Here is a 23,070-nt window from a genome sequence, read left to right on the forward strand (position 1 = left end):
TGTCAGAAAAGCCTTGTTACAGTGCTGATCTTTTCTGTTCATCCCATTCGTGTCAGTCTCATGAATTAATGATGTATTGACCAGTTGAGGGAATGTGTATAAATTGTCAGTTGTAATACAAAGGGGAAGATGTTTTAAGCCAAGAGTGGACAAGTTGATAAGTTGTCCATAGCAACCAATAAGCGTCTATTTAGCAATTTTTTCAAGTACAATACATCCTCACCAGTATGCAGTTGGGAAGGCGGCGGACTTAATCCCAACGGCCGGCTTCCCGACTGCTTTATCGAGGCAAGGGTTAAATGACAGGCGTCTAAATCTAGATCGCCTGTCATTTTACAGATGCCGGAAGACCGGCGCCCGGCATCCCGATCGAAGTGATGACGGCTCTGCTGCAGACAGCCGTGGGGGGAGGGATAGGTTTAGGGCTCCCGGGGGGGGACCTAGGGTTAGGCAGCCCCCCGGGAGGTTAGGGTTAGGCTAATGGCAGGGAGGGTTAGGGTTAGGCACCCCCCGGGTGGGACTTAAGGTTAGGCACCCCCCAGGGGGACTTAGGTTTAGGCGGCGGGGAAGGGGGGTTTAGGTTTAGGCACTAGTGGAAGGTTAGGGTTAGGCACCCCTAAGGAGGGTTAGGGTTAGGGGGGGAGGTTAGGTTAGTTAATACTTACCTTGGGACGATCTGGATTTTCAGCCATGTAGGCCAGCTGCTGTCGGGATTTGTAATTCATACCGATTCCTCTTCATCTATATAATTTGTTGAGCAAGGGATTTATCAGCATCATGACAATTTACATGTTTTGTGTTCTTGGCCCGGTACAGTCCGCTTGCCAGTATATATAATAGTGGATCATAAAGAACCCAATTTTTATTTAGACAGTATATCATTTTTTAATTATTTTATTCTAGCATATTCCATAGATCTTAACAACTGGGATATATATTTTGAATTCATACATAGATCTTTTGTAAAGTATATACTGTGTCCACCCCAGTCTACCTTTGTATAGCAGCAGACTTTTGCCTATACAATAATCTCGTTCCAGGTTCAGAGTTTTGGCAAAAGGTTTATAAATGGACCATTTGGATTTTTGGATTAGGATGAGCACATTCTTCTGACAGATTAGTGGCAATATGTGAATATCATTTTAGTAAAATGACTATGTGGCACATCACTGACCCAAAAATGGCATTGCCAGGGATCTTTTCTTTGTCCGGTACCTCTCCAGCAGGGGTTTTTGAACTATGCCCTGCAACACTAGCAGGGAGAAGAATATAAACATTTTAGCAGCCATTACTGGGATCCAGCCATTATTCCTTGAAAACTTGTGTGGTTACGTCTCTTGTATTCTTGGTTCAGCTTAGGGTTTCCTCAGATATTAGCATGGCCAAGTGGTGGTCAAAAACTAACTGTCTGTAGCCCAAAATTCCTTTCCAATGTTGCCACACACCTGTAAAGGGAAAACTCTGCAATGCTCAGGCGCAGTTTTGCATGTCCTAATACGCAAAGTTGGTGCAGTTCAGCCCAATTAGTTTCATCTTCAGAAGTCACATACAAAAGCATTTGTTGTTTGTCACTAGAATAGATTTTGCAGATGGTTGACATTCCAGCACTATGCCAGGGTGGAGCAGGGTGGAAAATAAAGCTTCCCACCACTGAAATGTGGCTTCAGGTGTTTTTACTGTGCTTGATTACACTGTGGATCTATGAGGAAAGTCTGTGCTGTGCTGATACAGAGATTAGAACATTTGTAACTTTGTATTACAATTGTACCATTTGTTGTATATGTCTCTCTCCACAGCCACAATTCACGCAGAACTTCACAGTCATGTGAGAAGACAGCAGAAGGGTCTGGGATTTCATGTGAAAATCGTTCATCATTGAGACCAGGGAGTAATGATACACCCTGCAGGGAATAATGATACCTGAGCTCAGTGGCTGCAGGAAAATTGTGTTCTTGCAGCCACAGGGGGGCGATCCTATGAGAGGTTGCTGATCATATTACCTAGGCATAGACTGGGGGAGGTGTGCCTGACAGGAGGCACAGAGAGCGGCCAGGGGCGTATCTAGCTATTGGTCAGGATGGACCTCGCCAGGAGCGCCGGCCGAGGGGGGGCGTCGTTGCCACACGCAGTCATTTCTATCCCTGCTGCCCGCCCCAGTAATTTCCTGGCTGCCCGGCACTCGGTATACATTGTCAAAACTGGATTATTTGCTGAGACAAGATCAGTTTAAAATTGAAGCATGCGCGACGCCATCTTGCAAATGGCAGCTAGACTCCATTTTAGAAACAAGAATCTGCTAGACACCATTTTATGACCAGCGTCATTTCAAGTTACCACTCAGGAGCTAAGAACAGATGGCAATGTTAATCTACCAAGGGCAACTGAAAAAAACCAAGCTTTCTGAGTAAAAGTAAATAGAAATAGACAATGGGTATTTTTACATACAAATTGGGAATCCCTGGATGCAGATAAAGTAAAGTTGTGACAATTGTAATATAATCCATGCATTGGTATGCACAATTGGATCTGTTTGAACTCTAGACAGGATGGTCCCAAAAACTTCACAGCTTGAGGTGATAATACATTTGCATTTCACACAAGAGTCTAGGAGGACAAAAGAGGTATCTATCCTTTGAACACAGGAAAGATGGGGGGGGCTTGCTGACGGGACATGTAGAACTACTTAGCTCAGCATGCCACACTGCTAAAATATTAGAATCAAATGCACCCATCTCCATACACATATTAATCCCCGAATACCCACACATTTGATATTCATACATAAGGTTCAATAAGCTTTAAAGTGTATGATTCAAGAAGGTTCAGTTAGTTTAAATGCTAAGAAATAAAGATATTTGTTAACTAAGGAATTATACAAGATAAACACGTCATTCTTGGAGTTGTTCTGATGCGTACTCTTTCCACAGTTTCCCGATGCTATCGGTGAGGAGATCGCATCATGCATTCTCGAGTTATGGACCGCAGAACCTACAAGCAACCAAAATGTATATTTTAGATTCAACTGTTAGGATGCTGACGAAGGCGTGAGGAGGAAGACCCCTAGCTGTCAGAGGCAGGGAAAGTCTGTTTGAACCAGCCTGTTAGATGCACTGTAACAGATGCTTCACCTCTGAGAACCAATGACATCAGCAACAGACATACCTTTTGTCTTGTTTATACTGGGGGGGTATAAGTATGGGTGCACGGACACTATTTGAGAGTCTTCGTGCTGAATGCTGAATGACGAGGGGTCTCTTGCTGAAGCCTATCTCTGGGTCCAGAAGCGCCTGCATACGTATACTGTACTTGTGGTCTGTATGATTTACTTTTGCGCCTAAATTGTGTCTTGATCAATTGCGTGTAACTGTCTGAACTTTTACCTGAATATCACTTGTGCTTTGGAAACACAAGTTCTATGTCTAAGTCTTTATTTATGGTGTGACTGCGTATGCAAACTAGCATCAACCTTAGAAAGTATAAGAAGGTGTGTACAGAGGTTCTGATCCAATATTGTTAGTTGGGGGCTTGTAGGTTTATCACTAACAATATTAGAAATGAACCTCTATATACCCCTGCCTATACCTTCTGAAAACCTTCCTATAAACCTCTAAACACCACGCTAATTGTGTACACAGTATAACCGCAAATAAAGACAGGAGTGGAATCTGTGGTTCCAACGCACAAGTATTATTCAGGTAAAAGTACAGTCAGTTACACGCAATCTAAACATACATAATTTAGGCATAAAAAGGAAATAATACAGACCCAAGTACAGTACGCTTGCGCCTCCGGACCCAGAGATAGACCTCAGACTAGAGACCCCTAGTACATACAACCTTCAGCATGGACTGGCAAACCAGTGTTCGACACATGTATTTATTCCCCCCCAGACTGAAACAGGACAAAGGGAAAATTTCCTGCTGATCTCATTGGTTCCCAGAGGAGAAGCATATGTTACGGCACATTTAACAGGTTGTTTCAAATAGACTTTCCCTGCCTCCGACAACAGGGATCTTTCTAGTAACGCCTCCTGTAACAATCCATCAGCTAAACATTTTGTTGCTTGTAAGTTCTGCGATCCGTAACTTGAGTTTGCATGATGCGATCTCTCCACCGATAACACCGGGATGCTGTAAAAAGCGTACGCATCAGAACGAAACCAAACACACCTTGCTTATCATGTATAATACCTTAGTTATCAAAAACCTCTATTTCTTAGCATTTAAACTAACTTAACCAACTTGAATCATACAATTTATTGCTAATGGAACCTTGTGTGCAAATATGTAGTGTGTGGGTATTCGGGTTTGGTATAAGGACGCTAGTTATTAATGGGTGAGATTTAAGTGCATAATCTCTCATACACGAAGTGAACATCCAGCAGTGTGGATGGCTGAGGGCTGTAGTTCTACATGCCCCCTGTCAGCAGGCCCCCACCTGTTGTGTGTTCAAAGGAAAACAAAACCTCTTTTGTTCTCACAGACTCTTGTGTGAAATGCAAATGTATTACCACCTCAAGCTGTGGAGTTTGGGGCCATCCTGTCTAGGATTCAGACAAATCCAATTGTGTAGATCAATGCCTGGATTATATTACAATTGCCACAACTATACTTTATCTGCATCCAGGGATTCCCAATTTGTATGTAAAAATACCCATTGTCTATTCTTATTTACTTTTACTCAGAAAGCTTGTTTTTCCAGTTGCCCTTGGTAGATTTACAAAAACATTGCCATCTGTTCTTAGCTCCTGAGTTATAACTTGAATTGACGCTGGCCACAAAATGGTGTCTTGCGATCTCATTTCCAAAATGGAGTCTTGCGGCCATTCGCAAGATGCCGTCGCCGCGATTAAATTTTAAACTGAACTTGTCTCAGCCAATTATTCAGCTTCGACAGTCCACCCTTTGATAGCAAACAACATGCTATCACAATCTGCTATTAGAATTTAATTTAGGCTTACATTTACATATTATTTGGTGTTATTATGGGATGGCACAAGGTGGTTCTTAATCCATCAATAATGTGTCTCTAGGCGGCGGCATAAAACTACTATTATACGCACACCGCAGATCTTGGGAGATCATGTGACAGATGTGGGAATGCACCAGTCTTATAACAGCAGTCTTGAAGGGGAATTTGAGACTTTACATTATCTGAGGTGTTCTATAAATAACATTTCAATAATATCTTCTATGCATGTCTAAATATTATTCATTTAAATGATGGTACTTCCTAGCTCAGGGTTGTAATGCAGTTCTGTACCTACCTCGGTATACATATTATCTTTTCTGACCACCATCATAATTTCATTCTTTCGTTTTACTCTATTTTTACATTTTCCACACTTCAACACAATAGGAAGACACCGGACGCATATGCCAATTATTATGATGACAATCAGTATAAGGATCAAGAATTTGCCTATGCTGGCGATCACTTCCTGGACCCATTCCCCTAGACCCGAGAACCATTTAACTGGGTTCAGCCATGACACATCCTTCTATCTTTTCCCCTGCTTCAGCCACTGATGCGTTATGGTTCTTACGAAATTCTCATTTTAGCTGCAGAATCTCATCCATCTTCTGGTATATCACCTCCTTAGGGTCGCTGGTATCATTGGTGACATAAGTGCAACATTTTACTCCAAATTGGGTGGCTAACGTTACGCAATACCCTCCAGTAACAGCGGTTAAATAATTCAACACTAGCCTGTGTTGCACTAGTTCTTTCTTGTACGCTTGCAATTCTCTCCCCGTGTACCTGAATGTGTCATCATACATCTCGGTGATATTATCTATTAATTTAGCAAGTTCCTGGATATATCTAAAATTTAATGTACCCCTAGCAATTCTGGTGGGATCCAGGGCGACTAAAACTTGGAAGCCAGTTGTCTCACTGATTAACTGAGCGGCTTTATGCATATCACCAGGTATCATATTTCTCTTGCCTCTGTGTTCATATTGTGTGTGAAGATATGGTGACGGTGTGTTTTTATGTATTCCCAACATTTCAACATGTGTGAGGGTCATAACTTCTGGGACTACTCTTCCCAGATAACACAAACCTTCAGAACTCGGGGAGAGCCATTTATACGCTTTTCTTCCACATATAAAATATACATTATCAGGGAGAATATAAGGAATGGTATGCATCATTATCATTAAACACATTTCTCTTGCAAACAATCCTATCTCAGGCTCTTCCATCTGGTATATGCAAGTTTCTGGTTGTATTATTTTAGCACAATAACCATCTGGTACTTTACCAATCATTTCTTTGGTGGAACTCAATGTATACCGGTACCTAAAATATTTCCCACTTGATTTAATTGAGCGTAGCAGATCATAGTTTATGGACTCATGATCAGCTCTTTGTGAGAAGGTCATCGTCTGATTATTCCCCGTCATTTCCCAACCTCCGGGTTTATTGGGGTTGGTTATGTTTAAACACAAAAGTGATTTATCTACTTGAAATTGATAGAGTTTGAAATGAGGTGGTTTGGATGAGAGGAATTTTCCATCCAATGTTTTCCCCTTTTGTAATTCTAAAATTTCCGTGATATTCAGCGGAAATGGCACCAACCCTACATTATGCTGTCCCTGTGGCACATGTGAACATACCTAGCAATCGGTTTGATTTAACACTTTGCCTACCATGCTGTGATAATCCTCTAAAGGATACCCTTCCCAGTACGGGTTATATTTAGGTTGGCACCGTTGGATACAGTTCTCATCAACTAGGGACCCACAAAACTCACAAATACAGGAATCTTGAGACGATAACCCTTCACACCTTCCCCGAGTATCCGGAATGACAGCTCTCTTAACAATAACAGTACTAAGATTGGTCAGACACTCCCCTGATTGGCATTGCACTCCTCCTCCTGACTCCACTCCATCAGCTCCGCCATAAGCTCACATCTCCTTTATCGGTCCCCCATCACAGACACCGAGCATCCCCAAACAGATCATCATGACAAAAAAAAATAAAACTCTGGAAAGAAAAAGAACTAGGATGACCACAGCAGACCACTCCATTGCTGGAAGCACTGATCTACACATTTCTTTAGCTCAGATATCTCACCATCACCTTTTTAATCCTTCCGGCACAAGCTCGCAATCGACAGGTCCACGTTATCGGCCTTGTCTCTGCCTTGTACCTCCACCGGTTGGGTAACCTCCTTATAGTGAGTGGAATGGACCCACGTATCTTCCCTGGCCACCCTTTGAGGATGCTGTAACGTCAGATACGGACCTTTCCACCGATCAGTCAAACAACCTGAGCTAAAAAATTTTGGATCATAACAAATTCTTCAAGATTTGACATCATGACAGTTTGCATTAGACATGTTAGTTAATAACACTTTCAATTTTGGTTATTCTCATTCATCTTCGTGAGACCCTGCACAGTAACCTCATTATCATATTTTCACATGAGGCTGCCTGTTTGGACAGTATCTCAAAGGGGGGCAAATAAATGAAAAGACAATCTGGGATAATCTCAGTGTTGTTACCCATCATCTTACACATGTTCTTGGAAACGTCACCTATAAAATAAGTCCCCCTATCATTTTTAATAATTCTAGGGATATAGTATCTGCATACAGGTTCCTGCAATTAAATCTTGTTATCAATAGCTACTGCTCTAAATAATACCTGTGCCACTGGGTTGGATAGTATTCCGAGTAAAACAGTTTAATATCATTTAAACATGACCCAAAATACAACAATAAATCATCCACACTTTACATTAGAACAGATCCATTGATAGGTTGAAAAGATTATAAACAGTCATATAAGGCCTGGGAGAAGATACTGGTGTTACCTATGAACCCATGGGAAACTCGTGTTCCTGTGTGGTGCTCTTCACTTTGCAGTACTTACTTATGTGTCCCACTTGGTGACAGTTAAAACATAATTTTGAACGGGGTGGATGAAAAGATTGTTGTGGGATTTGAGCAAGAGGGACAGATGGTGGGTATGGGTAAGGATAGGGAGGGTAAGGATGTGAAGGATAAGGGTATTGTGGGAGGTATGAAGTTTGTGGGTAGTATGAGGCCTGTGGTTGTGTATAATATGTGGGGTAAGGATGTGTTTGCTGTGGTGTAGGATTGGTGAGGACGTGTAATTGTTCAGGTGCAGGTGTGTCGGTTGGCGGTGATGTTATTGTCATTCCTTCCAGAGCTTGTATACTGACAGCCATTAATTTTTCGCTCTGGGTCTCCCTCTTTTCTGAGATGTTTTTGTCATGTTCTATGGCAGACTCTATGAGGTTATCTATTGTAAGTCCCCGCCAGCCAGGCTGTGAGGTCTGAGTGGGCTCATGAGAACTACCCAAATTTCTCAAAAATCTTTGACATTTGGCTAATTCCTTTTTTGGATCAGGGAAATCATTTATGATGGAATTTAGTTCTGCCCTTGTCCATGGACAATGCATTACTACTTCCCTAGTGGGCACTACACCGTTTGCATCCGCATTTCCATTCGGAACAGTTATTGTCCGAATGGGATGCAGACCGGCAGCGTTGCTACCTCTGACCTGGTTACCTGGCTGGGGGTTTAATCTGCTGCTGCTATGTATGGTATTAACAACTTCCTCAATGGGTGCAGAGTGTATTAACACTTCCCTTGCTGTTACCGATGGAGATGGCGGCACCACCCGTGATTGTGGTGATGCAGCATCTATCATTTGCACAGCATGGGAAATGGCAGACATTACAATAGGCTCATCTTCTACATCATAAACATTTCTTTATGGTTACTTAAGAGGGGGTACAAATTACTTGTTACATTTTTATTGGTATTTTTGGTAACTGTACTTGCACCTCCATCCACATGAGGTGGGGGAGATGAGCGTGAACTGCTGGCAACACTCTCCACGATGCTACTTTGCCGCACGTGCACGCCAATTTGCGGCTCGCCCGTATTGCAACTCAGCGTCGTGGATGTATTTTCTGGCAATGCGTTCGCAACGCTAGTTTGCGTCGTTTGCACATTTTTAAGCCAAGCATCCCCTTCATGCTGCCATAGTTTTAAACATTCAAAATACTTAATCTTTTTCTCTCGGGATCGCACCATACTGATGTGATCCTGGACATTATCTAACACATTTTTGTCAAAACTACCAATTCTGGGAAACGGTCTAACACTCTTCCTCGTCATATTAGCAGCACATCATTGCCTAACATTTCTACTGTTTGCGTGTCTCCCATTCTGAGACAACTCCTACACTTTTCAATAAAAATTTAAGCTGGTGAAAGACAATCAAGATACTTTCACTTACCTGTGAACGATTTAAGTCGGCGGCATCCACACACCTGGATAAGATTTGATAAGGCAATTTCCACACCTAGATAAGATTTGAAACAGGCAACTTCCAGACCCGGATAAGCTTTAGTAAGGTAACTTCCAGACCTACGAGAGTTTATATGTCGGCCACTCTCACGCACCTCTACACAACAAAGACAACATGTACACCTGCTACTGTGTTTAGAACGGTAAAGCTGCTTACCGAGCGACTAGGCTAACCCTTGCACCTAGCCCTTAAGGATCATACGGTACCCTTAACTTTAGGGAATAAATTACCCCTACCAACAATACACTCACTATTACACACTTTTTCCTGCGCAGAAAAATACACGTTTAACCCAGATATTGGTAATAGAAAAAAAAATGTAAACCTCAATGGCTTTGTTCAAACACGTGGCAGCAGAACCGGAAGTGCGTATACGCTATTGTGCGAACGGCCACATACACAATTATGCGACTACCACACAACCGTATAATGACTTTTTTAACTGCGTACGCAAAAATGCGTTTTAGCCGTGTACGCAATACTGCGGCACCCCTCTAAACACAAGGTTCTATCAACAGAGGAAAATAAACTTTTTCCTCTCTTGTCCCTGGATTCTAGTCAGCTTCCTTAATTCACACGGAGACGGATAGCGATCTTTCAGCACAAAGCGGATGCAGGCAAACCCTGCATGTGGCCACTCCACCCTTTGCTGAAATATCGATGACCGTATGTACCGTGTGAGCAGGTAAGTGACTTCTTCACGAGCCCCCAACTAACAATATTAGAAATGAACCTCTATATACCCCTGCCTATACCTTCTGAAAACCTTCCTATAAACCTCTAAACACCACGCTAATTGCGTACGCAGTATAACCGCAAATAAAGACAGGAGTGGAATCTGTGGTTCCAATGCACAAGTATTATTCAGGTAAAAGTACAGTCAGTTACACGCAATCTATACATACATAATTTAGGCGTAAAAAGGAAATAATACAGACCCAAGTACAGTATACATACGCTTGCGCCTCCGGACCCAGAGATAGACCTCAGACTAGAGACCCCTAGTACATACAACCTTCAGCATGGACTGGCAAACCAGTGTTCGGACACATGTATTTATTCCCCCCCAGACTGAAACAGGACAAAGGGAAAACTTCCTGCTGATCTCATTGGTTCCCAGAGGAGAAGCATATGTTACGGCACATTTAACAGGTTGTTTCAAATAGACTTTCCCTGCCTCCGACAACAGGGGTCTTTCTAGTAACGCCTCCTGTAACATTCCATCAGCTAAACATTTTGTTGCTTGTAAATTCTGCGATCCGTAACTTGAGTTTGCATGATGCGATCTCTCCACCGATAACACCGGGATGCTGTAAAAAGCGTACGCATCAGAACGAAACCAAACACACCTTGCTTATCATGTATAATACCTTAGTTATCAAAAACCTCTATTTCTTAGCATTTAAACTAACTTAACCAACTTGAATCATACAATTTGATGCTAATGGAACCTTGTGTGCGAATATGTAGTGTGTGGGTATTCGGGTTTGGTATAAGGATGCTAGTTATTAATGGGTGAGATTTAAGTGCATAATCTCTCATACACAAAGTGAACATCCAGCAGTGTGGATGGCTGAGGGCTGTAGTTCTACATGCCCCCTGTCAGCAGGCCCCCACCTGTTGTGTGTTCAAAGGAAAACAAAACCTCTTTTGTTCTCACAGACTCTTGTGTGAAATGCAAATGTATTACCACCTCAAGCTGTGGAGTTTGGGGCCATCCTGTCTAGGATTCAGACAAATCCAATTGTGTAGATCAATGCCTGGATTATATTACAATTGCCACAACTATACTTTATCTGCATCCAGGGATTCCCAATTTGTATGTAAAAATACCCATTGTCTATTCTTATTTACTTTTACTCAGAAAGCTTGTTTTTCCAGTTGCCCTTGGTAGATTTACAAAAACATTGCCATCTGTTCTTAGCTCCTGAGTTATAACTTGAATTGATGCTGGCCACAAAATGGTGTCTTGCGATCTCATTTCCAAAATGGAGTCTTGCGGCCATTCGCAAGATGGCGTCGCCGCGATTAAATTTTAAACTGAACTTGTCTCAGCCAATTATTCAGCTTCGACATCACGTTATCTGATACACGGTAACACTCGGTCAGTTCTCTCTCAGCAAAAGGGTGGAGGCGCCTTTTGAGAGACGCATTAGTCTTTCATTACCACAGTGTTGCTGAGAGCGTACTGCCGGTTATTGTGTAGAGGAAGCGCTGATCAGAATCCAGGGACAAGAGAGAAAAAAAAGTTTTTTCCCTCTGTTGATAGAACCTTACGTTTAGAGGGGTGCCGCAGTATTGAGTACGCGGCTGAGACGCATTATTGCATACGCAGTTAAAAAGTCATTATATGGTTGTGTGGTAGTCGCATTAATGTGTATGCGGATGGTCGCACAATAGCGTATACGCACTTCCGGTTCTGCTGCCACGTGTTTGAACAAAGCCATTGAGGTTTACATTTTTTTTCTATTACCAATATCTGGGTTAAACGTGTATTTTTCTGCACAGGAAAAAAGTGTATAACAGTGAATACTTGTTGAACAAAGTTAAGGGTATCATATGATCCTTAAGGGCTAGGTGCAAGGGTTAGCCTAGTCGCTCCGTAAGCAGCTTTACCGTTCTATACACAGTAGTAGGTGTAAATGTTGTCTTTGTTGTATAGAGGTGCATGAGAGTGGCCGACATATAAACTCTCATAGGTCTGGAAGTAACCTTACTAAAGCTTATCCGGGTGTGGAAGTGGCCTGTTTCAAATCTTATCCAGGTGTGGAAGTTGCCTTACTAAATTTTATCCAGGTGTGTGGGCGTCGCCGACTTAAAATCGTCCACAGGTAAGTGAAAGTATCTTGATTGTCATTCACCAGTTTAAATTTTTATTGAAAAGCGTAGGAGTTGTCTCAGAATGGGAGCCACGCAAACAGTAGAGATGTTAGGCAATGATGTGCTGCTAATGGAGGCTCTGATTGGATCGGCCCGTCGTATTATGCATACTAAGTACGGTACTTATGCAATAAGGTATTGTGATTTATGGTTTAATATGACGAGGAAGAGTGTTAGACCGTTTCCCAGAATTGGTAGTTTTGACAAAAGTGTGTTAGACAATGTCCAGGATCACATCAGTATGGTGCGATCCTGAGAGAAAAGATTAAGTATTTTGAATGTTTAAAACTATGGCAGCATGAAGGGGATGCTTGGCTTAAAAATGTGCAAACGACGCAAACTAGCGTCATGAGCGCATTACCAGAAGATACATCCATGACGCTAAATTGCAATACGGGCGAGCCACAAAATGGCGCGCACGTGCGACAAGGTAGCGTCGTGGAAAGTATTGCCAGCAGTTCACGCTCACCTCCCCCACCTTATGTGGATGGAGGTGCAAGTACAGTTACCAAAAATACCAATAAAAATGTAACAAGTAATTTGTACCCCCTCTTAAGTAACCATAAAGAAAATGTTTATGATGTAGATGATGAGCCTATTGTAATGTCTGCCATTTCCCATGCTGTGCAAATGATAGATGCTGCATCACCACAATCACGGGTGGTGCCGCCATCTCCATCGGTAACAGCAAGGGAAGTGTTAATACACTCTGCACCCATTGAGGAAGTTGTTAATACCATACATAGCAGCAGCAGATTAAACCCCCAGCCAGGTAACTAGGTCAGAGGTAGCAACGCTGCCGGTCTGCATCCCATTCGAACAATAACTGTTCCGAATGGAAATGCGGATGCAAACGGTGTAGTGCCCACGAGGGAAGTAGTAATGCATTGTCCATGGACAAGAGCAGAACTAAATTCCATCATAAATGATTTCCCTGATCCAAAAAAGGAATTAGCCAAATGTCAAAGATTTTTGAGAAATTTGGGTAGTTCTCATGAGCCCACTAATAAAGATTGGTGTGTGGTGTTAAGGGCCTGTCTACCACGCAATACCGACATGACAAAATTTATCACAGATTGCGTATTGGATGGCGACATTCCCTTAACAGACCAAGTAAACCAAGGTAACATTTCCCGCATTGTAACTCAAATGGGAGTATATTTTCCAGTAGTAGTTAACTGGAACAAAATCTTCACAATCAAACAAAAGGAGAGTGAAACTGCAGAAGACTATTGCGACAGGGCTCTGCAGGCTATCACCCAGTAAACTGGGATAGAAGATATTAAAGATAGCATTCACCACAGGGGAATGATAGTCACGATATTGATGGACGGTTTAAAAGAGAATTTAAAAACTCGGGTTCAGACCTCACAGCCTGGCTGGAGGGGACTTACAATAGATAACCTCATAGTCTGCCATAGAACATGACAAAAACATCTCAAAAAAGAGGGAGACCCAGAGCGAAAAATTAATGGCTGTCAGTATACAAGCTCTGGAGGGAATGACGGTAACATCACAGCCAACAGACACGCTTGCACTTGCACACACACTCATGTCAGAACAAGTTGCTCTCACTAACCCCACTCAACAACAAACACAACTCTATCCCACTAACCCAATGCAACCACAGGTCCAAGGATATCCACCTACTTCTTATCCCCCACAATACCCTTACCCTCCCTATCCTTACCCATATCCACCACCTTTACCCTCTGCTCAAACTTCACAACAACACATGCTTTCACCTGAATCACGGACATGTTTTAATTGCAAACAAACAGGACACTTAAGTAGAAACTGCACAGTAAAAAGAGTATGGACCCCACATCAGGGCAAACCTAGATATCCCCATAAGGGATATGCACAGAGGCCAGCAAATGTTCAGCAAGCACCAGCTCCAATTGTAGCCGTAAATGCTTTATTGGAGAATGGTAGCCAACGCTAGGGGTCAGGTCATACCTGTAGTCTACAGATAGTCAGGTTAACGGGAAGTACTAGGGAAGAACCGGTCTTGATGGTTGATGTAGCTGGTACTGAATATCCTTTTCTTGTAGACACAGGGGCGACCAAGTCAGTGATGAAATCTCCCGTTAATTTACAGGTGACCAACGAGACAATACCAACAATGGGTGTGACAGGTAAAGTGGAATGTTATCCTTTAACAAAGTCCGCAGAGGTTACTATTGGGCCGTTGCATACCAGACATTCTTTTCTCCTGGCTGCCGTGGCTCCTACTAACCTGCTGGGCAGAGACTTGTTATGTAAAATGGGATGTGTCATATATTGCACCCCTGATGGTGTATATTTAGATATCCCAGAGAGAATGGTATACGAGGTGCGGGGATATGTTAGACACTCCTCAAAGGATAATGTATCACTCTACCGTTTTAAATGAAACTCCATCACAAGTAGATGAAATGTTGTCCCTAATTCCAGATTCCCTTTGGACTAAAGATGGACAGGACACTGGATTAATGGCAAACGTAAGCCCAGTAATGGTAGATTTAAAAAGCGGAAGGCAAGCTCCAAAAATTCCCCAGTACCCACTAAAACAGGAGGTAGAACTAGGGGTATTCCCAATAATTTAGCGGTTATTACAGCAGGGAATTTTAGTTCGTACAGCAAGTGTAGCCAACAGTCCCATTTTTCCAGTGAAAAAGGCTGGTGGGAGGGGTTATAGGCTGGTACAAGACCTTAGAGGGGTTAATAAGGTGGTAGAGAGCCAATTTCCTGTAGTGCCAAATCCAGCTGTCATCGTTATGCAAATTCCACCAAATGCAACCCATTTCACTGTCATTGACCTCTGTTCTGCTTTCTTCTCTGTGCCTCTCCACCCTGACTGTCAGTATCTATTCGCATTCACATACAGAGGTGTGCAATATACATGGACACGATTTCCCCAAGGTTTCATAGACAGCCCCAGTATTTTCTCCCAGGCATTGCATGACTGTTTACAAGCTTTTCAATCTGCCAATGGATCAGTTCTAATTCAATATGTGGACGATTTATTGCTATGTTCTGACTCTTTTATGTCATGTGTGAATGATACTAAACTTTTGTTACTTCATCTCTCGCATAAAGGACACAAAGTGGCTAAGGACAAGTTACAGCCGTGCCAGCCTAGAGTAAAATATTTGGGACACTGCCTAACCCAGGGGTTATGACATCTCACAAATGATAGAATCCAGGCCATACAAAACATGACACTGCCGCAGAATCAACAGCAAATTCGTACCTTCTTGGGAATGTGTGGATATTGCCGAATGTGGATCCCAGGTTTTTCTATTTTGGCCTTGCCTTTACAGGAACTAGTCTCTTCCTCAAAACCCGATCGCGTCATACACACTGAGGAATCAGAACAGGCTTTTCTTAATCTTAAGGATAGTCTGACAAAAGCTCCTGCATTGGGAATACCCGATTATGAAAAACCTTTTGATTTATATTGTACGGAAGCCGATGGTTGTGCTGCAGGTGTCCTTACACAAAAACATGGTGATGCCAGTAGGCCCGTAGCATACTACAGTGCCCAATTGGACACAGTAGCAAGATCACTCCCTACCTGTTTGAGAAGTGTAGCAGCTACCGCTTTATTGGTGAGTAAAAGTGAGGATGTAGTATTGGGCCATGATATGATTGTCTACACTCCCCATGCTGTATCTGCTCTGTTGAACGCAGCTCAAACCAGACATGTCTCCTCGGCTAGGTTCACTAAATGTGAACTAGCTTTAATTGCTCCTGCAAATATTACAGTTAAACGTTGCAGTATGCTGAATCCAGCAACATACCTGCCATATGTACAACATGATGTACAAAGGGTGGAAGGAGAGGAGTTGCTGGCGGGAGGTGAGTTCGGCAGACATGATGATACTCACAATTGTACGACATATCTGAATCAGACCTTTACTGCTAGACCTGACATACATGACACACCTTTAGAGAATGTGGATGTAACTTTCTATACGGATGGGAATTGTCATAGACAAACAGACACAGGTGAATTATGTACAGGTTATGCTGTTGTAAATGACACAGACATCATGGAAGCTAAACCTCTCGGTCCTCCTCACTCAGCCCAGGTGGCAGAGTTAGTAGCACTGTGTCACAAATGTGGGATTTAAAGACTGTGTTCCCGGACTGGGCCTTGGACCTGTATCACTTGGCGCAGACGCCCACAGGAGGAGACTTGGTTTAATAAAGTTCCTCCGCATGAGAGGAAGCAGTGAACTAATAGGGAATTTGAGTACTGCTAGAAGTGGTGTGGTTGCTTGGAAGCCACTTGGAAAGACTGGATAGCCTTGTGTGGACGTTAGGAGCTGGAAGCTACTTGGTGCAGCCTGGGAGCCGTGTGGAGAAGCTGGTAGCGTGGAAGCTACTTGGAAAGACTGGATAGCCTTGTGTGGACGTTAGGGGCTGAGAAGCTACGTGGAGTGGCTGGATAGCCGTTGGTAGTTGTTGGTAGATGGGTGGCTACGTGGAGCGGCTGGATAGCCGTGTGTAGACGTTGGTAGCTGGGTGGCTACGTGGAGTGGCTGGACAGCCGTGGGTAGATGTTGGTAGCTGGGTGGCTACGTGGAGTGGCTGGATAGCCGTGGGTAGACGTTGGTAGCTGGGTGGCTACGTGGAGCAGCTGGATAGCCGTGGGTAGACGTTGGTAGCTGGGTGGCTACGTGGAGCGACCGGATAGCCGTGGGTAGAAGTTGGTAGCTGGGTGGCTACGTGGAGCGGCTGGATAGCCGTGGGTAGACGTTGGTAGGTGGGTGGCTACGTGGAGCGGCTGGATAGCCGTGGGTAAATGTTGGTAGCTGGGTGGCTACGTGGAGGGGCTGGATAGCCGTGGGTAGACGTCGGTAGCTGGGTGGCTACGTGGAGCGGCTGGATAGCCGTGGGTAGACGTTGGTAGCTGGGTGGCTACGTGGAGCAGCTGGATAGCCGTGGGTAGACGTTGGTAGCTGGGTGGCTACGTGGAGTGGCTGGATAGCCGTGGGTAGACGTTGGTAGCTGGGTGGCTACGTGGAGTGGCTGGATAGCCGTGGGTAGACGTTGGTAGCTGGGTGGCTACGTGGAGTGGCTGGATAGCTGTGGGTAGACGTTGGTAGCTGGGAAGCTATGTGGAGCGGCTGGATAGCCGTGGGTAGACGTCGGTAGCTGGGTGGCTACGTGGAGCGGCTGGATAGCCGTGGGTAGACGTTGGTAGCTGGGAAGCTATGTGGAGCGGCTGGATAGCTGTGGGTCGACGTCAATAGCTGGGAAGCTACGTGGAGCTGCTGGATAGCCGTGGTCGACGTCAGTAGCTGGGAAGCTATGTGGAGCGACTGGAGCACAGTGAGAAAGCTCACTAGGAAACTAGTTGCACTGGCAACTTGTGTCAGCATTGGGGAACCTTATATAGTGGACACTCGGAGCTGACAGGCTGAGAGAGAAGGAGAAGACTCCTCATTGGTGGTAGCGTGTCACATGGGCAATCCAAGATGGCCGCGCCCATGGACCGGAGGACAGCGCTTCTCAGAAGAAGTCAGCGCGGACCAGCGATCAGCAGGAGCCAGTGTGGAAGCAGCAGAGCAGCGGGACCTTCCAGAGGACAGTGGAGACCGGCCAGAGAGAGAGGGAAGCAGCGCACAGCGCGGGAGCCGGAAGACAGCGCGGGTCAGCACCCGCAAAGGTAGGTGACGGGGTCTGATTCTGGGGTCTCCAGGGCGGCATGTGACACACTGACTAGAGCATGTGAACTGGCAGCAGGCAAATCTGCTAACATTTACACTGACTCGGGGTACGCGTTCGGGGTGGTGCACGATTTTGGGGCTCTATGGCGACTGAGAAATTTTATGACAGCAGCAGACACACCAGTTGCACATTCCCGACACATAAAACATCTTTTAGAAGCAATCCAACTGCCCAAAGCAGTGGCAGTAATTAAATGCAAAGCCCACACGTGAGGATGACCCGGTGTCACTGGGTAACAACAGAGCTGACGAAGCTGCAAAATGGGCAGCAGGGTTAAAATGTTTCACCCAATTGAAACAATTATGTCATTCCAAACTATTGATATGCTGAAATTAATTGAGATGCAAAATTTGTGTTCACTCCAGGAAAAATCCATTTGGAAGTCCAAGGGGTGTGGGCAAGAGTCCTCCGGGCTCTGGAGGGATGGACATGGTAAGCCAGTAGCCCCCAAGGCATATTACCCCAGCCTGGCTGAGGCAGCACACGGTCTGACTCATCTGGGTAAACAGGGCATGTGTAAGTTGGTGAGGGCATACGGGTGAGCACCAGGGTTTTCTTCACAAGCAGAGAAGATAGCAATGTCCTGTCTGACCTGCTTGAGAAAGAACATTTGGAAAGCGATCCCTACTGAACCGTCCCACATTCCACCGACTGATGGACCTTTCCAGGTGATACAAATTGATTTCATTCAATTACCACCCTGCAGGAACCTTAAGTATGTATTAGTGTGCACAGACGTATTCTCTAACTGGGTTGAGGCCTACCCAGCGGCCACTAATACTGCTGCGTTTACTGCCAAGAAAATAGTTCAGGAATTTGTCCCTAGAATCATCGAGAGTGATAGGGGTACCCATTTCACAGGTGATGTTTTCCAAAATATGTTTAAGCTGATGGGTATTAATAGCCGACTTCACACCCCCTACCGACCGCAAGCCAGTGCCAAGGTAGAGAGGATGAACGGGACTATTAAAAATAAGCTAAGTAAAATCATGGCGGAGACTGGACTAGGATGGCCAGAAACTTTACCTTTGATCCTACATAATATAAGGACCACTCCTAGATTTCCTCTGAATCTGTCCCCATTTGAAATATTGTTTGGTAGACAACCTCATTTGATTATAAGTCCACAGGAAGATCTAAAGGGTAACAACAAGGTAACTGTGAAGTATCTTATATCAATGAGTAAGCAGTTAAAGCAACAGCAGCAGAAACTGAAATTGTTGTCCCATGATATGCCTGAAATGAACTGCCATGATGTTGAACCAGGAGAATATGTAATGATCCGAAATTTCTTACGTTCAGGTTGTTTGACTGATCGGTGGGAAGGTCCGTACCAGGTGCTGCTGACGAGTACTACATCATTGAAGGTGGCCGAGAGAGATACCGGGATCCATTCCACTCACTGCAAAAAGGTCAATCAACCGGTGGAGAAACAAGTGGGAGACAAAGCTGATAGTGTGGATCTGTCGCTCGCGAGCTTGTTCCGGGAGGATTGAAAAGGTCGTAGTGAGATACCTGAACTGAGAGAAATTTGCAGGTCTTGTTGTGACAATGGACGGGCCTGCTGTGTTCATTTTCATATTCTCTTTCAGAGTGTTCACCATCCTGGTCGGTTCGGGAATATCCAGTTTCTGTGATGGGGGACCGATTGAGGAAACGGGAACTGATGGCAGTGCTGATGGAGTGGAGAAAGGAGGAGTGCAATGCCAATCAGGGTAGTGTCTTTCCAAACTTAGTACTTTTATTGTTAAAAGAGCTGTCATTCCGGATACTCGGGGAAGGTATGGAGGGTTATCGTCTGAGGATTCCTGTATTTGTGAGCTTTGTGGGTCCCTAGTTGATGAGAACTGTATCCAACTGTGCCAACCTAAATATAATCCGTACTGGGGTGGGTATCCTCTAGAGGATTATCATAGCATGGTAGGCAAAGTGTTAAATCAAACTGATTGCTGGGTGCGTTCACATGTGCCACAGGGACAGCATAATGTAGGGTTGGTGCCATTTCCGCTGAATACCACGGAAATTTTAGAATTACAAAAAGGGAAAACATTGGATGGAAAATTCCTCTCATCCAAACCACCTAATTTCAAACACTATCAATTCCAAGTAGATAGATCACTGTTGTGTTTAAACATAACCAACCCCAATAAACCCGGAGGTTGAGAAGTGACGGGGAATAATCAGACGATGACCTCCTCACAAAGAGCTGATAATGAGTCCATAAACTATGATCTGTTACGCTCAATTAAATCCAGTGGGAAACATTTTAGGTACCGGTATACATTGAGTTCCACCAAAGAAATGATTGGTAAAGTACCAGATGGTTATTGTGCTAAAATAATACAACCAGAAACTTGCATATACCAGATGGAAGAGCCTGAGATAGGATTGTTTGCAAGAGAAATGTTTTTAATGATAATGATGCATACCATTCCTTATGTTCTCCCTGATAATGTATATTTTATATGTGGAAGAAAAGCGTATAAATGGCTCTCCCCGAGTTCCGAAGGTTTGTGTTATCTGGGAAGAGTAGTCCCAGAAGTTATGACCCTCACACATGTTGAAATGTTGGGAATACATAAAAACACACCATCACCATATCTTCACACACAATATGAACACAGAGGCAAGAGAAATATGATACCTGGTGATATGCATAAAGCCGCTCAGTTAATCAGTGAGACAACTGGCTTCCAAGTTTTAGTTGCCCTGGATCCCACCAGAATTGCTAGGGGTACATTAAATTTTAGATATATCCAGGAACTTGCTAAATTAATAGATAATATCACCAAGATGTATGATGACACATTCAGGTACACAGGGAGAGAATTGCAAGCGTACAAGAAAGAACTAGTGCAACACAGGCTAGTGTTGAATTATTTAACTGCTGTTACTGGAGGGTATTGCGTAACGTTAGCCACCCAATTTGGAGTAAAATGTTGCACTTATGTCACCAATGATACCAGCGACCCTAAGGAGGTGATAGACCATAAGATGGATGAGATTCTGCAGCTAAAGTGGGAATTTCGTAAGAACCATAATGTATCAGTGGCTGAAGCAGGGGAAAAGATAGAAGGATGGGTGTCATGGCTGAACCCAGTGGAATGGTTCTCAGGTCTAGGTGAATGGGTCCAGGAAGTGATCACCAGCATAGGCAAATTCTTGATCCTTATATTGATTGTCATCATAGTAATTGGCATATGCATCCGGTGTGTTCCTATTGTGTTAAAGTGTGGAAAATGTAAAAACAGAGTGAAACGAAAGAATGAAACTATGATGGTGGTCAGAAATGATAATGTGTATACCGAGGTAGATACGGAACTGCATTACAACCCTGAGATAGGAAGTACCATCATTTAAATGTATAATATTTAGACATGCATAGAATATATTATTGAAATGTTATTTATAGAACACCTCAGACAATGTAAAGTCTCAAATTCCCCTTCAAGACTTCTGTTATAAGACTAGTGCATTCCCACACCTGTCACATGATCTTCCAAGATCCGCGGTGTGCATATAATAGTAGTTTTATGTCCCCACCTAGAGACACATTATTGATGGATTAAGAACCACCTTGTGCCATCCCATAATAACACTAAATAATATGTAAATGTAAGTATAAATTAAATTTAAATAGCAGATTGTGATAGCATGTTGTTCGCTATCAAAGGGTGGACTGTCAAAACTGGATTATTAGCTGAGACAAGATCAGTTTAAAATTGAAGCTTGCGCAACGCCATCTTGCAAATGGCAGCTAGACTCCATTTTAGAAACAAGAATCTGCTAGACACCATTTTATGATCAGCGTCATTTCAAGTTACCACTCAGGAGCTAAGAACAGATGGCAATGTTATTCTACCAAGGGCAACTGAAAAAAAACAAGCTTTCTGAGTAAAAGTAAATAGAAATAGACAATGGGTATTTTTACATACAAATTGGGAATCCCTGGATGCAGATACAGTAAAGTTGTGACAATTGTAATATAATCCATGCATTGGTATACACAATTGGATCTGTTTGAACTCTAGACAGGATGGTCCCAAAAACTTCACAGCTTGAGGTGATAATACATTTGCATTTCACACAAGAGTCTAGGAGGACAAAAGAGGTATCTTTCCTTTGAACACAGGAAAGATGGGGGGGCTTGCTGACGGGACATGTAGAACTACTTAGCTCAGCATGCCACGCTGCTAAAATATTAGAATCAAATGCACCCATCTCCATACACATATTAATCCCTGAATACCCACACATTTCATATTCATACATAAGGTTCAATAAGCTTTAAAGTGTATGATTCAAGAAGGTTCAGTTAATTTAAATGCCAAGAAATAAAGATATTTGTTAACTAAGGAATTATACAAGATAAACACGTCATTCTTGGAGTTGTTCTGATGCGTACTCTTTCCACAGTTTCCCGGTGCTATCGGTGAGGAGATCGCATCATGCTTTCTCGAGTTATGGACCACAGAACCTACAAGCAACCAAAATGTATATTTTAGATTCAACTGTTAGGATGCTGACGAAGGCGTGAGGAGGAAGACCCCTAGCTGTCAGAGGCAGGGAAAGTCTGTTTGAACCAGCCTGTTAGATGCACTGTAACAGATGCTTCACCTCTGAGAACCAATGACATCAGCAACAGACATACCTTTTGTCTTGTTTATACTGGGGGGGTATAAGTATGGGTGCACGGACACTATTTGAGAGTCTTCGTGCTGAATGCTGAATGACGAGGGGTCTCTTGCTGAAGCCTATCTCTGGGTCCAGAAGCGCCTGCATACGTATACTGTACTTGTGGTCTGTATGATTTACTTTTGCGCCTAAATTGTGTCTTGATCAATTGCGTGTAACTGTCTGAACTTTTACCTGAATATCACTTGTGCTTTGGAAACACAAGTTCTATGTCTAAGTCTTTATTTATGGTGTGACTGCGTACGCAAACTAGCGTCAACCTTAGAAGGTATAAGAAGGTGTGTACAGAGGTTCTGATCCAATATTGTTAACATATACACACTGAGTCTGTCACAATCGCTACAGAGTGACAGAGTCAGTCTGGTTCTGGCAGCGCTGGGCGACCACATGACCCCCTAGTGACGTATGACATCACACACT

At 43.6% G+C, this 23,070-nt stretch overlaps 1 long non-coding RNA gene across 1 annotated transcript in view; it reads left to right on the forward strand.

Moving 5' to 3' along the window:
* LOC148481561 (uncharacterized) overlaps positions 1 to 22,828 on the forward strand; it is a 151,638-nt gene extending 128,810 nt beyond the window's left edge. The window contains exons 4-5 of the long non-coding RNA XR_015871893.1: positions 19,258 to 19,670; positions 22,372 to 22,828. This is a non-coding gene — a long non-coding RNA (uncharacterized LOC148481561). The remainder of the gene's footprint in view (positions 1 to 19,257; positions 19,671 to 22,371) is intronic.
* The last annotated feature ends 242 nt before the right edge of the window (positions 22,829 to 23,070 follow it).

The sequence above is a fragment of the Taudactylus pleione genome, unplaced genomic scaffold (assembly GCF_031769625.1).
Source record: "Taudactylus pleione unplaced genomic scaffold, aTauple2 ptg000573l, whole genome shotgun sequence".
Taxonomy (NCBI): domain Eukaryota; kingdom Metazoa; phylum Chordata; class Amphibia; order Anura; family Myobatrachidae; genus Taudactylus; species Taudactylus pleione.